Raw genomic sequence first — 16,452 nt, forward strand, 5'->3', positions numbered from 1 at the left:
ACTCGGAAAATGCACCGTTTGTCATCCGCGGCCGTGATCCGTGTATCCTGTCCGTCAAAAAAATATGACCCGTCCTATTTTTTGGACGGACAACGGTTCACGGACCCATTCAAGTCAATGGGTCTGTGAAAAAACACGGATGCACACAAGATTGGCATCAGTGTCCGTAGGCTACTTTCATACAGACGGATCCGAAGATCCGTCTGCATAAAAGCTTTTTCAGAGCTGAGTTTTCACTTCGTGAAAACTCAAATCCGACAGTATATTCTAACAGAGACGTTCCCATAGTGATCAGGACGCTTCTAGTTAGAATATACTACGAACTGTGTACATGACTGCCCCCTGCTGCCTGGCAGCACCCGATCTCTTACAGGGGGCTGTGATCCGCACAATTAACCCCTCAGGTGCTGCACCTGAAGGGGTTAATTGTGCGTATCATAACCCCCTGTAAGAGATCAGTGGCTGCCAGGCAGCAGGGGGCAGACCCCCCTCCCTCCCCAGTTTTAATTTCATTGGTGGCCAGTGCAGCCCCCCCTCCCTCTATTGTATTAATATCATTGGTGGCCAGTGCGGCCCCCCCCCTCCCTTTATTGTATTATCATTGGTAGCCAGTGTGCGGCCCCCCCCCTCCCTTTATTGTATTATCATTGGTAGCCAGTGTGCGGCCCCCCCCCCCTCTATTGTATTAATATCATTGGTGGCCAGTGCGCCCCCCCCCCCCCCGCCCCCCCTGCCTCCCTTTATTGTATTATCATTGGTAGCCAGTGTGCGGCCCCCCTCCTCCCTTTATTGTATTATCATTGGTAGCCAGTGTGCGGCCCCCCCCCCTCTATTGTATTAATATCATTGGTGGCCAGTGCGGCCCCCCCCACCCCCCCTGCCTCCCTTTATTGTATTATCATTGGTAGCCAGTGTGCGGCCCCCCCCCCCGGCCCGCCCTCTCTCTATTGTATTAATATCATTGGTGGCGAGTGTGCGGCCTCCCATCTTCCGCCTCCCCTCCCCCCGATCATTGGTGGCAGCGGAGAGTTTCGATCGGAGTCCCAGTTTAATCGCTGGGGCACCGATCGGTAACCATGGCAACCAGGACACTACTGCAGTCCCGGTTGCCATGGTTACTTAGCAATATTAGAAGCATCATACTTACCTGCTGCGCTGTCTGTGACCGGCCGGGAGCTCCTCCTACTGGTAAGTGACAGGTCTGTGCGGCGCATTGCTTAATGATCTGTCACTTACCAGTAGGAGGAGCTCCCGGCCGGTCACAGACAGCGCAGCAGGTAAGTATGATGCTTCTAATATTGCTAAGTAACCATGGCAACCAGGACTGCAGTAGCGTCCTGGTTACCGATCGGAGCCCCAGCGATTAAACTGGGACTCCGATCGGAACTCTCCACTGCCACCAATGATTGGGGGGAGGGGGAGGAGGAAGAGGGGAGGCCGCACACTGGCCACCAATGAAATTAAAACAATAGAGGGGGGGCTGGGGGGGGCGCACACTGGCCACCAATGATAATACAATAGAGGGAGGGAGGGGGAGGGCCGCACTGGCCACCAATGATATTAATACAATAGAGGGAGGGGGGGCCCACTGGCTACAAATGATAATACAATAGAGGGAGGGAGGGGGGGCAGGGCCGCACACTGGCCACCAATGATATTCAAACTGGGGAGGGAGGGGGGTCTGCCCCCTGCTGCCTGGCAGTCCCTGATCTCTTACAGGGGGCTATAATACGCACAATTAACCCCTTCAGGTGCGGCACCTGAGGGGTTAATTGTGCTGATCACAGCCCCCTGTAAGAGATCGGGTGCTGCCAGGCAGCAGGGGGCAGTCATGTACACAGTTCGTAGTATATTCTAACTTGAAGCGTCCCCATCACTATGGGAACGCCTCTGTGTTAGAATATACTGTCGGATATGAGTTTCACGATCTAACTCAAATCCGATGGTATATTCTAACAGAGGCGTTCCCATTGTGATGGGGACGCTTCAAGTTAAAATATACCATCGGATTGGAGAAAACTCTGATCCTATGCTATATTAACTCCTGACTTTACATTGAAACTCAATGGGGGACGAATCCGTTTGCAATTGCACCATTGTAAGTCCCCATGCATTGTAAGTCAGGACGGATCCGTTTGGCTCCGCACAGCCAGGCGGACACCAAAACGTCCGTGGATCCTCCAAAAATCAAGGAAGACCCACGGACGAAAAAACGGTCACGGATCACGGACCAACGGAACCCCGTTTTGCGGACCGTGAAAAAATACTGTCGTGTGCATGAGGCCTTACTTTGGTCCCAGCTCTCTGCAGGTCATTCACTAGGCCCCCCATGTGGTTCTGGGATTTTTGCTCACCGTTCTTGTGATCATTTTAACCCCACAGGGTGAGATCTTCCGTGGAGCCCCAGATCGAGGGAGATTATCAGTGGTCTTGCATGTCTTCCATTTTCTAATAATTGCTCCCACAGTTGATTTCTTCACACCAAGCTGCTTGCCTATTGCAGAATTAGTCTTCCCAGCCTGGTGCAGGTCTACAATTCTGTTTCTGGTGTCCTTCGACAGCTCTTTGGTCTTGGCCATAGTGGAGTTTGGAGTGTGACTGTGAGGTTGTGGACAGGTGTCTTTTATACTGATAACAAGGTCAAACAGGTGCCATAACGAGGGGAAGATAGAGGAGCCTCTTAAAGAAGAAGTTACAGGTCTGTGAGAGCCAGAAATCGTGCTTGTTTGTAGGTGACCAAATTCTTATTTTACCAAGGAATTTACCAATTAATTCATTAGAAATCCTGCAATGTGATCTCCTGTATTCTTTTCCCCCATTCTGTCTCTCATAGTTGAAGTGTACCTATGATGAAAATAACAGGCCTCTCATCTTTTGAAGTGGTGGCTGACTACATACTTTTTTGCCCCACTGTATTAAGTGTGACATATACCGTGTTTCTAAACTCCAGTTCTCAAGTACCCTCAACAAGTCATGTTTTAGGATGTCTGTAGTGTTGCAAGGTGAGGGGTTTCTCCAAAATCACAGTGCCATACCTGTCCACAGTTTGTGTGGGGTATTACAGCTTCAATGTGTCTCAAGGGTCGCCACAAAACAGGATCCCCCATTATCAGTGTATGGCTACTTTCACATTAGCGTTTTTTGCGGATCCGTCATGGATCTGCAAAAACGCTTCCGTTACAATAATACAACCGCATGCATCCGTCAAACAGATCCGGTTTATTATTTCTTCTATAGCCATGATGGATCCGTCTTGAACACCATTGAAAGTGAATGGGGGACAGATGCGTTTTCTATTGTGTCAGAGAAAACGGATCCATCCCCATTGACTTGCCGTATTTTTCACCTTATAAGACACACTCCCCCTTCCCCCCCCCCCCCCCAAAGTGGGGGGGGGGAAGCCCCTGCATCTTATGGGGCGAATACTAATGAGCGCTTCCATTATGGGAGCGCTCATTAGTACCGGAGGACCAGAAAGCAGTGAAGGCTCTGTACTCACCGCTTCCTGGTCCTCGGCTGTGAAGGCTGCTCTGTGACCTCACGCTGTGCACGCCGGTTCATCGCGGGCGGTGAGGAGCGGCGGCGTCCAAAAGCAGGATAAGGCAAGTGGGTTTTTTAGTTTCTGATCTGAGGCTGAATTATGGCTGGGGGCTGCTCACATATGGCTGGGGGCCTCATCTGAGGTCTGATTGGGGGTCTTTATAAAATGGGCACTGATCTGAGGTCTGATTGGGGGTCACATTGGGGTCTGATCTGAGATCTTATTAACATTGGGGATCTGTTCGGGGCTGTGAGCTGAGGTCTGATTGCTGAGCTGAGGTCTAATGAAAAATATTTTTTTCTTATTGTCCTCCTCTAAAACCTAGGTGCGTCTTATGGGCCAGTGCGTCTTACAGGGCGAAAAATACGATACATTGTGTGTCAGGACGGATCTGTCTTGTTCCGCACCACATGACGGACAGAAAACCGCTGCCTGCAGCGTTTTGGTGTCCGCCTCCAGAGCGGAATGGTGACTGAACGGAGGCAAACTGATGCATTCTGAGCTGATCCTTTTCCATTTAGAATGCATTATGGCATAACTGATCCGTTTTGGACCGCTTCTGAGAGCCCATGACGGATCTCAGAAACGGAAAGCCAAAACGCCAGTGTGTAAGTAGCTTAATGCGGCCACAAGTTATCTGGGAGGTATAGTTTCACCACATTGGGAAAGGTTGGTATCCAGTGCTCCGCAGTATACAGTGTATGAGGGACTGCTGCAAGCATTCTCCCTACAGGAGAGCTGCTTCATGACCTCAGGGCAGATTTGGGGACTGGGATTTAGAAATCCTGGTCTGAGGATTTTTTTTTTGGCTCAGTGAACCCCTGCTGAGTGACTGTGTGTCCAACAGCCGTGAGCCTAGAGTCGTCGTCGTCCCCTCCCCCAATAGGAATCGTTCATATTTCTGTGTCCCTTTGACGTCTGTGAAAATAATCAGTCTGTTTCGTCCCTGAAGATGTTCGTGAAAGATCCGTGTGTCATCCTTATTCTATGGATACTGCTCAGATGAAAGTTAAACTTCAAAAGTGGAAAACAGACCAAACATGGATGCCATCCGTGTTGTGTCCATGATTTTCACGGACCCTCAGACTTCAATGGGCGTCTTGGGTTCGCATCACGGATCAAAGTAGTGCATGTCTCCCTGATTTTTTTCACTGATCCACAGTCAGTAAAAATAAAAAATAGTGATGAGTGAACATATTAAAATCAATAGGTACCTGTGCTGCCCGCAGAAAATGTGGACAGAACATGTTAGTGAAAAACGGAAATGTGAACGAGGCTTTGTCATGGACTCTGCTCTCAGGCACTGCCAGCACCCTCTCATTTATTGCTGAGAACGACAACCTACCACCCGGCTATCTCTGACCGTTCAAAAGGGGGATACAGAACCACCTTTCTAATAATCGTTGGGGTCCCAGCAATCAAACCCCACCAGACACTTATCACCTATTCTGTGGATAGGTTAGGGCCCCACACATGTCCAGCAATCGGGCTCAGTTCTCCTCCGGCGTGAAGTAGAAAACGCAGGAGAACAGCGACAGAACTGATTCCATAATTTCCATACAGCCAGATAGAAACGCTGCATGCTCAGTGGATGGACGCGGAGTTCACTACACATCTATCAGTTGTGTCCGGCTCCAGTGTAAGGTTACTTTCACACTGACGTTTTGGCTTTCCGTTAGTGAGATTCGTTCAGGGCTCTCACAAGCGGTCCAAAACGGATCAGTTTTGCCCTAATGCATTCTGAATGGAAAAGGATCCGCTCAGAATGCATCAGTTTGCCTCCGTTCCGCTTTGGAGGCCTGCAGCGTTTTGGTGTCTGTCTGACAAAACTGAGCCAAACGGATCCGTCCTGGCACAAAAGAAAACGTATCCGTCCCCCATTGACTTTCAATGGTGTTCAAGACGGATCCGTCTTGGCTATGTTACAGATAATACAAATGGATCAGTTCTGAACGGATGCAGACGGTTGTATTATCGGTGCGGATCCGTCTGTGCAGATCCATGACGGATCAGCACCAAACTGCAGTGTGAAAGTAGCCAAAAAAAAAAAAAAGTGGCCAGACAACGGATATATGTGAAGAGGGCCGAATAAGCTGCCATTCTGGGACACCCCTTTAAGGTCAATAAGGTACAGCACTGTAATAACCCATTCTTCTACCACATAACATGATACCGTTCCCAGATTATCAGAGGAATGCAAAGAAAGAAGGAAAGCCAAGATAAGGATGACACATTAGCACAGTGGGTGGCAAGCTAGCATTATGTGGCTGCTGTGAAACTACAACTCCCAGCATACCCTGACAGTTTCACAGCAGTGGGAGAGCCACAGGTTGCTAACCAGCTCTGCAGAATACACAAGATACATTGGAACCTCTTGGAGAGGAAGACAAAGAGCAACAATGTATCATCTTGCACAATAATCACATAAAGGTAAAGAGCGACCCCAGGGGGGCGACCCCTCGCCCAGCAGGCCTCCTATGGTGCGGTGCTATATGTGTGTATATAAATACAGGCAGGTTTCCACATACACACCGCGGTATGTTATATATACACTCCCCTATTTATATATACACATCTCTAGCTGTACATTAAACACATGGGTGTGTATATGGATAAACCAAGCATGGAGCCAACAACGGCAGGTGGCTGCAGGGCGCAATTCTCAGAACGTTCATAGAGAACATCAAGTCTGTATGGGTGCCCTATGGGGGAGGTGCGTGCACACGTCAGTGAATCACGAACAGCACAGGTACCCATTGACCACATCCGCGGTTTTTCACAGACCACGGGTACGTGGCGACACCACCGAAGCGCGCCCTGTTTTGGTTAGCGATTACGGCTTCCTCGTGCAGATTATAGTTATGTGATCGCGAAAACTACGGGCACAGCATGGAGGGCATCCATGTTTGGTCTGAGGATTGTTCCTGGGAGATGCCCTGCAGAGAGCAAAAAACGGACACACGGATCAAACCCAGACGCTTCACGGATGAGCCGCTGACCCTCTTGTCACAAATGTGTGAAGGTAGCCTTATGATGGAAGGGGGTGCACTGAGGCTGTCAGTGGAGCCAGGACATCACTGTCTATGGGGGTCACCATCCACAAGGTGGGGTTATTGTGAAGCCACCATCCTTTACAGCTGAGACTGGGGCCGTCACCCTCTATAGGGGGCACTGTGGACAGATTGGGGTGTGGGCAGCTGGGGTCAGGGAAAGTGAAGTGGAGCCTTCACCCGGGAGGGGGCACCATGGAGCTGTCACCGTACTATGGCACACTGCCCTCAGCTGCCCCGCATTAGCACTAGCGGATCCGCCCGGCTCTCTAGAACGCCCGGTACTCACCCGCTCTCCCGAGGGCTCGCGCCCGCGCGTTCTCGCTCCTGGCGTTAGACAGGATGTTCTTGCACGGAACCCGCAGCGCTCCGGGATTCCGCTGCGGGGGGGAGGAGGACGGGGAGAGGGTCGCCGTGGCCGCCAGTCTCTGACTTAAAGTCTGCGATGGGTCTGAACAGCAGAGCCACCTCCTCAGACAGCAGCGGCGGCAGCAACAGCAACAGCGGGGACAGGCGGCTCTCTAGCGCATGCGCCGTCGGCTCTCCAGCCAGACATAAAATAACTTTATTTACAAGAACAAAGGTGACACTCCTCTGTTCTATTATCTGCTCAGACACAGGGCAGTCTGGGCAGTCCTACTGACTATTCACAGCCATCATCCTGGAAGATCAGTCTATTCCCAGACCTCATGATTTCACTATGTATTCTGGTCTATGTGCTATACATACACCAGATACACAGTTACACAGCTTGTAAGGTTGGAAGAAGACACAGATTCATCAAGACCAAGTCCAACCTATAATCCTATATCCAGAATATATTATTTTACCTGGTTCTTATCCTTCTCCCCTATGCGAACATCACCCATCATGATTGCCTCCTTATGCAGATTGATGCCTCCTCAAAGAAAAATAGTGCTGATCATGAGATGGTGACCATAGATGGCAGATATGTCACTGCTGTCACCATGTATTTTTTATGATAATAAGGGGCACAAACTACCCCTGGGCCCTGATGTATAATCTCCCTCCACCCATCCAAAGAGAAGGACGATACACGTAGCTTAAAGTTGCAATTAGACCTCCAGCACACGATCGTCACGTTTGGTCCATATCCGATCCTTTTTTATTTTATGGGTTGGATCAGTCGTTTGGTCGCGCATAAAGGACAGACAGACAGAAACTTATTTTTGTATATATAAGAGACTAGCAGAAGGACCCGGCTTCTCACGGGTATATTTCATCTATTTCATTTTATGTTTCCGTGTGTCGTAAAAAGATATCGACAGTTTCCCCCATAACAGTGACCTCCACAGTGTCCGCCCCTTTAACATTGACCTCCACAGTGCCCGCCCCTTTAACATTGACCTCCACAGTGCCCGCCCCTTTAACATTGACCTCCACAGTGCCCGCACCTTTAACAATGACCTTCACAGTGCCCGCACCTTTAACAGTGCCTGCCCCTTTAACAGTGACCTCCACAGTGCCCGCCTGTTTAACAGTGACCACCCTTTTAGCATTGACCACCCCTTTAACAGTGACCTTCATAGTGGCTGCCCATTTAACAGTGACCTTCACCGTGCCTGCCCCTTTAACAGTGACTTCCACAGTGCCCGCCCCTTTAAAAGTGACTTTCACAGTGACCGCCCTTTAACATTGACTTTCACAGTGACCGCCCCTTTAACAGTGACTTTCACAGTGACCTCCTCTTTAACAGTGACTTTCACAGTGACCGCCCCTTTAACAATGACTTTCACAGTAACCGCCCCTTTAACAGTGACCGTCCCTTTAACAGTGATTTTTAGAGTGGTCGCCCATTTAACAGTGACTTTCACAGTGACATCCCCTTTAACAGTGACTTTCACAGTGACTGTCCCTTTAACAGGGACTTTCACAGTGGTCGCCCATTTAACAGTGACTTTCACAGTGACCTCCCCTTTAACAGTGACTTTCACAGTGACCTCCCCTTTAACAGTGACTTTCACAGTGACCGCCCCTTTAACAGTGACTTTCACAGTGACCGCTCCTTTAACAGTGATTTTCACAGTAACCGCCCCTTTAATAGTGACTTTCACAGTGACTGCCCCTTAAACAGAGACTTTCACAGTGACCGCCCCTTTAAGAGTGACTTTCACAGTGACCGCCCTTTTAACAGTGACTTTCACAGTAACCGCCCCTTTAACAGTGACTTTCACAGTGGCCGCCCCTTTAACAGTGACTTTCACATTAACCGCCCCTTTAACAGTGACTTTCACAGTGACTGCCCCTTTAACAGTAACCGCCCCTTTAACAGTGACTTTCACAGTGACCGCCCCTTTACCAGTGACTTTCACAGTGCCTGCCCCTTTAACAGGGACCTTCATAGCGCCCGCCCCTTTAATAACAGTGACCCCCAGTGCCCGCCCATTTAATAACAGTGACCTCCACTGTTCCCGCCCCTTTAGGTAAAGCAGTAAAGAAAAATGGCTGGGTTGTTATGGAAACCTGGAGTAAAACTGTGTTTATGGCAGTTGGGATTTGAAGAGAAAGACTTGCAGGCTTGTATTGGCTAATGTGGGTCATTTTTGGGGAATATCTCAGGAACAGTATGTCCTAGAGAGCTGAGCCGGTCTAAAACCTTTCCCGACACCTGATGTACCTGTGTGCCAAATTTCCTGAAGATCGGTCCAGTCGTTTGGTCATGCATAAAGAACAGACAGATAGACAGACAAACAGAAACTCATTTTTATATATATATAAGACTAGCAGAAGGATCCGGCTTCGCATGGGTATATCTTATTTATTTCATTTAATCTTTCTGTGTGTCGTTAAAAGATATCGACAGTATCCCCCATAACAGTGACCTCTACAGCACCCCGTCCCTTTAACAGTGAACTCCACAATTCCCCACCTCTTAACACTGACCCCCCACAGTGCCCCGCCACTTTAAAATGGGACCTCCACAGCAGCCCATCCCCTTAACTTTGACCTTCACAGCAGTCCGCTCTTTAACAGTGAGTTTCACAGCACCCTACTCCATTGACAGTGACCTCCTCAGGGTTCCACCACCTAAACGGTGACCTCCACAGTACCCTGCTTCCTTAACAGTTGCCCCTTTAATAGTGGCCCCTGCCCCTTAACAGTGACCTCCACAGTGCCCGCCCCTTTAACAGGGACCTTCACAGCGCCCGCCCTTTTAACAGTGACCTCGATAGTGCCCGCCCCTTTAACAGTGACCTCCACAGTGCCCGCCCCTTTAACAGTGACCTCCACAGTGTTTGCCCCTTTAACCCCTTAAGGACTCGGCCCTATGTCACAACGCCGGGGGGAGCCATGTGACCCCCCCCATATCGCGATCCACCGCAAACCGCAGGTCAATTCAGACCTGCGGTTTGCGGCTTTTACCTGCGGTTTGCGGCTTTTACCTGCGGTTTGCGGCTGTGGGGGGGACCCGATGGCATGGAAGGCAGCGCGATGTCTAAGGAAAGCATCGCGCTGCCTTCCGGTGTAGAGCCTGTGAGATCCAGCCCCCTGGATCTCACAGGCCCCGGAAGCTGTATGAGTAATACACACAGTATTACTCATACAGCCAATGCATTCTAATACAGAAGTATTGGAATGCATTGTAAAGGATCAGACCCCCAAAAGTTCAAGTCCCAAAGTGGGACAAAAAATAAAGTGAAAAAAAAGTTGAAAAAATAAAGTTTTCCCCAAAAATAAAGTTTCAAGTAAAAATAAACAAAAACGTCATTTTTCCCAAATAAAGTAAAAAAAAATTGGTAAAAAATAGGGGGAAAAAAAAAGTATACATATTAGGTATCGCCGCGTCCGTATCGACCGGCTCTATAAACCTATCACATGACCTAACCCCTCAGATGAACACCGTAAAATAAAAAAAATTAAAACTGTGCTAAATAAACAATTTTTTTGTCACCTTAGGCTACTTTCACACCTGCGTTCAGGTGTCCGCTCGTGAGCTCCGTTTGAAGGGGCTCACGAGCGGTCCTGAACGCAGCCGTCCGGCCCCAATGCATTCTCAGTGGAGGCGGATCCACTGAGAATGCATCCGCCTGCCAGCGCTCAGGCTCCTGCTTGCAGCGTTCGGGTGTCCGCCTGGCCATGCGGAGGCGAGCGGATCCGTCCAGACTTATAATGGAAGTCAATGGGGACGGATCCGCTTGAAGATGACACCATATGGCTCAATCTTCAAGCGGATCCGTTCCCCATTGACTTTCAATGTAAAGTCTGGACGGATCCGCTCAGGCTACTTTATAATGCAGACGGATCCGTTCTGAACGGATGCAAACGTCTGCATTATCGGAGCGGATCCGTCTGATAAAACATCAGACGGATCCGCTCCGAACGCTAGTGTGAAAGTAGCCTTACATCACAAAAAGTACAACAGCAAGCGATCAAAAAGGCGTTTGCCCACCAAAATATTACCAATCTAACCATCACCTCAACCCGCAAAAAATGAGCCCCTACCTGAGACAATCGCCCAAATAAGAAAAAAACTATGGCTCGGAATATGGATACACTAAAACATAATTTTTTTTGTTTTAAAAAAGCTGTTATTGTGTAAAACTTACATAAATAAAAAAAAAGTATACATATTTGGTATCGCCTCGTTCGTATCGACCGGCTCTATAAAAACATCACATGACCTAACCCCTCAGAAGAACACCGTAAAAAATAAAAAATAAAAACTGTGCTAAATAAACCATTTTTTGTCACCTTACATCACAAAAAGTGTAATAGCAAGCGATCAAAAAGTCATATGCACCCCAAAATAGTGCCAATCAAACCGTCATCTCATCCCACAAAAAATGAGACCCTACCTAAGATAATCGCCCAAAAACAGAAAAAACTATGGCTCTCAGAATATGGAGACACTAAAACATGATTTTTTTTTGGGTTTCAAAAATGATATTATTGTGTAAAACTTACATAAATAAAAAAAAGTATACATATTAGGTATCGCCACGTCCGTATCGACCGGCTCTATAAAAATATCACATGACCTAACCCCTCAGATGAACACCGTAAAAAATTTAAAATAAAAACTGTGCTAAATAAACTATTTTTTGTCACCTTACATCACAAAAAGTGTAATAGCAAGCGATCAAAAAGTCACAGGCATCCCAAAATAGTGCCAATAAAACCTTCATCTCATCCCGCAAAAATCATACCCTACCCAAGGTAATCGCCCAAAAACTGAATAAATTATGGCTCTCAGATTATGGAAACACTAAAACATGATTTTTTTGCTTCAAAAATGAAATTATTCTGTAAACTTACATAAATAAAAAAAAAGTATACATATTAGGTATCGCCGCGTCGGTATCGACCGGCTCTATAAAAATATCACATGACCGAACCCCTCGGATGAACACCGTCTAAAATTTCAAATAAAAACCGTGCTAAATAAACCATTTTTTGTCACCTTACATCACAAAAAGTGTAATAGCAAGCGATCAAAAAGTCACACGCATCCCAAAATAGTGCCAATAAAACCGTCAAAATTATACCCTACCCAAGGTAATCGCCCAAAAACTGAAAAAATTATGGCTCTGGAAACACTAAAACATGATTTATTTTTGCTAAATCATTGTGTAGAACTTACATAAATAAAAAAAGTATACATATTAGGTATTGCCGCATCCGTGACAACCTGGTCTATAAAAAGATCACATGATCTAACCTGTCAGATAAATGTTGTAAATAACAAAAAATAAAAACGGTGCCAAAACAGCTATTTCTTGTTATCTTGCCTCACAAAAAGTGTAATATAGAGCAACCAAAAATCATATGTACCCTAAACTAGTACCAACAATACTGCCACCCTATCCCATAGTTTCTAAAATGGGGCCACTTTTTTGGAGTTTCTACTCTAGGGGTGCATCAGGGGGGCTTCAAATGGGACATGGTGTCAAAAAAAACAGTCCAGCAAAATCTGCCTTCCAAAAACCGTATGGCATCCCTTTCATTCTGCGCCCTGCCTTGTGCCCGTACAGCTGTTTACGACCACATATGGGGTGTTTCTGTAAACTACAGAATCAGGGCCATAAATATTGAGTTTGGTTTGGCTGTTAACCCTTGCTTTGTTACTGGGAAAAATGGATTAAAATGGAAAATCTGCCCAAAAATTTAGATTCTGAAATTTAATCTCCATTTGCCAATAACTCTTGTGGAACACCTAAAGGGTTAACGACGTTTGTAAAATCTGTTTTGAATACCTTGAGGGGTGTAGTTTCTTAGATGGGGTCACTTTTATGGAGTTTCTACTCTAGGGGTGCATTAGGGGGGCTTCAAATGGGACATGGTGTCAAAAAAATCAGTCCAGCAAAATCTGCCTTCCAAAAACCGTATGGCATTCCTTTCCTTCTGCGCCCTGCCGTGTGCCCGTACAGTAGTTTACGACCACATATGGGGTGTTTCTGTAAACTACAGAATCAGGGCCATAAATATTGAGTTTGTTTTGGCTGTTAACCCTTGCTTTATAACTTGAAAAAAATTATTAAAATGGGAAATCTGCCAAAAAAGTAAAATTTTTAAATTGTATCTCTATTTTCCATTAATTCTTGTGGAACACCTAAAGGGTTAACGACGTTTGTAAAATCATTTTTGAATACCTTGAGGGGTGTAGTTTATAGAATGGGGTCATTTTTGGGTGGTTTCTATTATGTAAGCCTCGCAAAGTGACTTCAGACCTGAACTGGTCCCTAAAAATTGGGTTTTTGAAAATTTCAAGATTTGCTTCTAAACTTCTAAGCCTTGTAACATCCCCAAAAAATAAAATATCATTCCCAAAATGATCCAAACATGAAGTAGACATATGGGGAATGTAAAGTAATAACTATTTTTGGAGGTATTACTATGTATTATAGAAGTAGAGAAATTGAAACTTGGAAATTTGCAATTTTTTACAAATTTATGGTAAATTTGGTATTTTTTTATAAATAAAAATGAATTTTTTTTGACTTGATTTTACCAGTGTCATGAAGTACAATATGTGACGAAAAAACTGTCTCAGAATGGCCTGGATAAGTCAAAGCGTTTTAAAGTTATCAGCACTTAAAGTGACACTGGTCAGATTTGCAAAAAATGGCCAAGTCCGTAAGGTGAAATAGGGCCGAGTCCTTAAGGGGTTAACATTGACCTTCATAGTGCCGGCCCCTTTAACAGTGACCTCCACAGTGCCCTCTCTTTTGACAGTGACCTCCACAGTGCCCGCCTTTTTAACAGTGACCTCCACAGTGCCCGCCCCTTTAACGGACAGACACACACACAGGGACAGACACACACAGATAATGTTCTGATAATGTGGTAGTGTAACCTGCAGTCCTATGTAAAAACACAGATAACACTAGTGCTGATAATGTGGTAGTGTTACCTACGTCCATAGTGTGCCTCCCTGTGTCTCTCCCATGGACTCCATGCTGGCGGCGCTGCCTCCTCTTCCATCTTCTTCTTCTTGCCCCACACAGAACGTCCTGATGCAGCTGCGTCAAGACATAGGAACACTGTGGGCATGGTGATGGTGACACACACAGGGCCATACACACACACACACACACACATACACAGTGAGAGACACACACACAGGGACAGATACACACACACAGGGACAGACACACAGCTAGGCCTCACCACACTCTAGCCAGGCTCCTCTCCGTACAGGAACACACAGGGTCACTAGTGGAGGGGGAGCAGGGTTACTAGTGGGGTGACAGAAGGAGGGGGGAGAAGGGTCACTAGTGGGGTGACAGGAGAAGGGGGAGCAGGGTCACTAGTGGGGTGACAGGAGGAGGGGAAGCAGGGGGGAGCAGAGTCACTAGTGAGGGGGAGCAGGGTCACTAGTGAAGTGACAGGAGGAGGGGGGAGCAGGGTCACTGGGGGGGACAGGAGGAGGGGGGGAGCAAGGTCTCTAGTGGGGTGACAGAAGGAGGGGGAATCAGGGTCACTTGTGAGGTGACAGGAGGAGGGGGGAGCAGGGTCACTAGGGGGGGACAGGAGGAGGAGGAGCAGGGTCACTGGGGGGGGGACAGGAGGAGGGGGGAGCAGGGTCACTAGTAGGGTGACAGGAGGAGGGGGAAGCAGGGTCACTAGTGAGGTGACATGAGGAGGGAGCAGGGTCACTAGTGGGGTGACAGTAGGAGAGGGGAGCAGGGTCACTAGTGGGGTGACAGGAGGAGGGGGAGCAGGGTCACTAGTGGGGTGACAGTAGGAGAGGGGAGCAGGGTCACTAGTGGGGTGACAGGAGGAGGGGGAGCAGGGTCACTAGTGGGGTGACCAGAGGAGGGGGAGCAGGGTTACTAGTGGGGTGACAGGAGGAGGGGGGAGCAGAGAACTGTGAGACTGGACGGAACCATGATTGGGGGAATCACTTACTTGAAGACTGACAGGCCAGGCTTTTCGCTGCCACAACACGGCCGGGAAAGGGGGGGTCACAGGCCCAGGGTCAGCTTTTCTTTCAGACCAGTCCAGTCACATGAGTCCGTGGCTCCCCAGGGTCCTTGGGCAACGCGCCTCGCTCTCCTTAATACAGCCACTTCCGGGAGCCAGCCCCTCCTCCTTCCAGCTCTCGCCGACTTCCCCTGCCTGACCCGACCTGTATCGCCAATACCCAACCAATAACAAAGCCCTTTGCTGTAAGGAGCTTTGTTATTGGTTATTTCAGGCATAGGCAGCATCGCTGTGCTGCCCGTGCCATTCACAGCGCTCACTGCGCTGATGAATGTGGGGGACTTTTTCCAGGGAGTAAAATGTATTATTTAGTAAAAGCAGTTGCGTGCCTAGGTTGTTTGGCACCCGGGGCGGGTCTGTTCTCTGGCAATAATAATATACCCCCTCCTAATACTTAAAAAAAATCGTACCCCCTAACAGTAGTATTGCTCTCATTGTACAACCTTCACAGTAGTTTTGTACAGATGTGTGCCCCCTAACAGTAGTTATGCCCACATTGTGCCCCCTAACAGTCGTTATGCCCACATTGTGCCCCCTTAAAGTACTTGTCCCTTCATTGTGCCCACTTTAAAGTAGTTATGCCCTCATTGTGCCCCTCTCACAGTAGTTATGCCCTTTCTGTGGCCCTTTCACAGTAGTAATGCCCTATCTGTGCCCCTTTACAGTTGTAATGCCCTCTTTGTGCCCCCTCACAGTAATAATCCCCATTGTGCCTCCTTCACAGTAATAATGCCCCTTAATAGTAGTAATGCCCATTGTCCCCCTTCATAGTAATAATGCCCATTGTGCCCCCTTAATAGTAATAATGCCCATTGTGCCCCCTTAATAGTAATAATGCCCATTGTGCCCCTTCACAGTAATAATGCCCATTGTGCCCCCTTCACAGTAATAATGCCCTCTGTGTCCCCTCCTAGTAGAAATCCCCATTGTGCCCCCTTAATAGTAGTAATATCCTCTGTGCTATGTCGGGAGGTAGTAATTCAATTAAGAATTATTAATTATGGTCATAAAAATAATTAACCATAAAAAAATAACATTTATAAAATTTGTCATAAATTCTTAAAATCATGACCTGGTGAATTGTAGACAATCTAATTGATACAATTCACATCTGAGTCGGACTATTTCCTCAGATAAATAAGTTCTTTTTGACGTGAGGTGACGTTAATGATAAAATGTAGTCCTACATTATACAATAATACACAGGTATTATAAAAATATGCAGATTTATTGGTTACAAGATTATAAATATATATAAGTAAATAAACACAATGATACATGCAAATAAATATATATGTAGTGTTAATATAAAGCATTACAAGCTTAACAATACATGTGAGTGGAAATAACTTGTCACATTATAACCAAGCTATTATTAGGTTAGGATATCAAAGTAGGAACATAAGTTATATATAT

The 16,452-nt window shown here is 47.1% G+C and overlaps 1 protein-coding gene across 1 annotated transcript in view; it reads right to left on the reverse strand.

The window, feature by feature from the left end:
- Nucleotides 1–7,094, reverse strand: part of ZBTB45 (zinc finger and BTB domain containing 45) — a 33,246-nt gene extending 26,152 nt beyond the window's left edge. Inside the window, exon 1 of the mRNA XM_040415572.1 lies at nt 6,881–7,094. The gene's annotated coding sequence lies outside the window, so the exon portion shown is untranslated. The remainder of the gene's footprint in view (nt 1–6,880) is intronic.
- Between the last annotated feature and the right edge of the window lie 9,358 nt (nt 7,095–16,452).

The sequence above is a fragment of the Bufo bufo genome, chromosome 1 (genome assembly GCF_905171765.1).
Source record: "Bufo bufo chromosome 1, aBufBuf1.1, whole genome shotgun sequence".
Classification (NCBI taxonomy): Eukaryota; Metazoa; Chordata; class Amphibia; order Anura; family Bufonidae; genus Bufo; species Bufo bufo.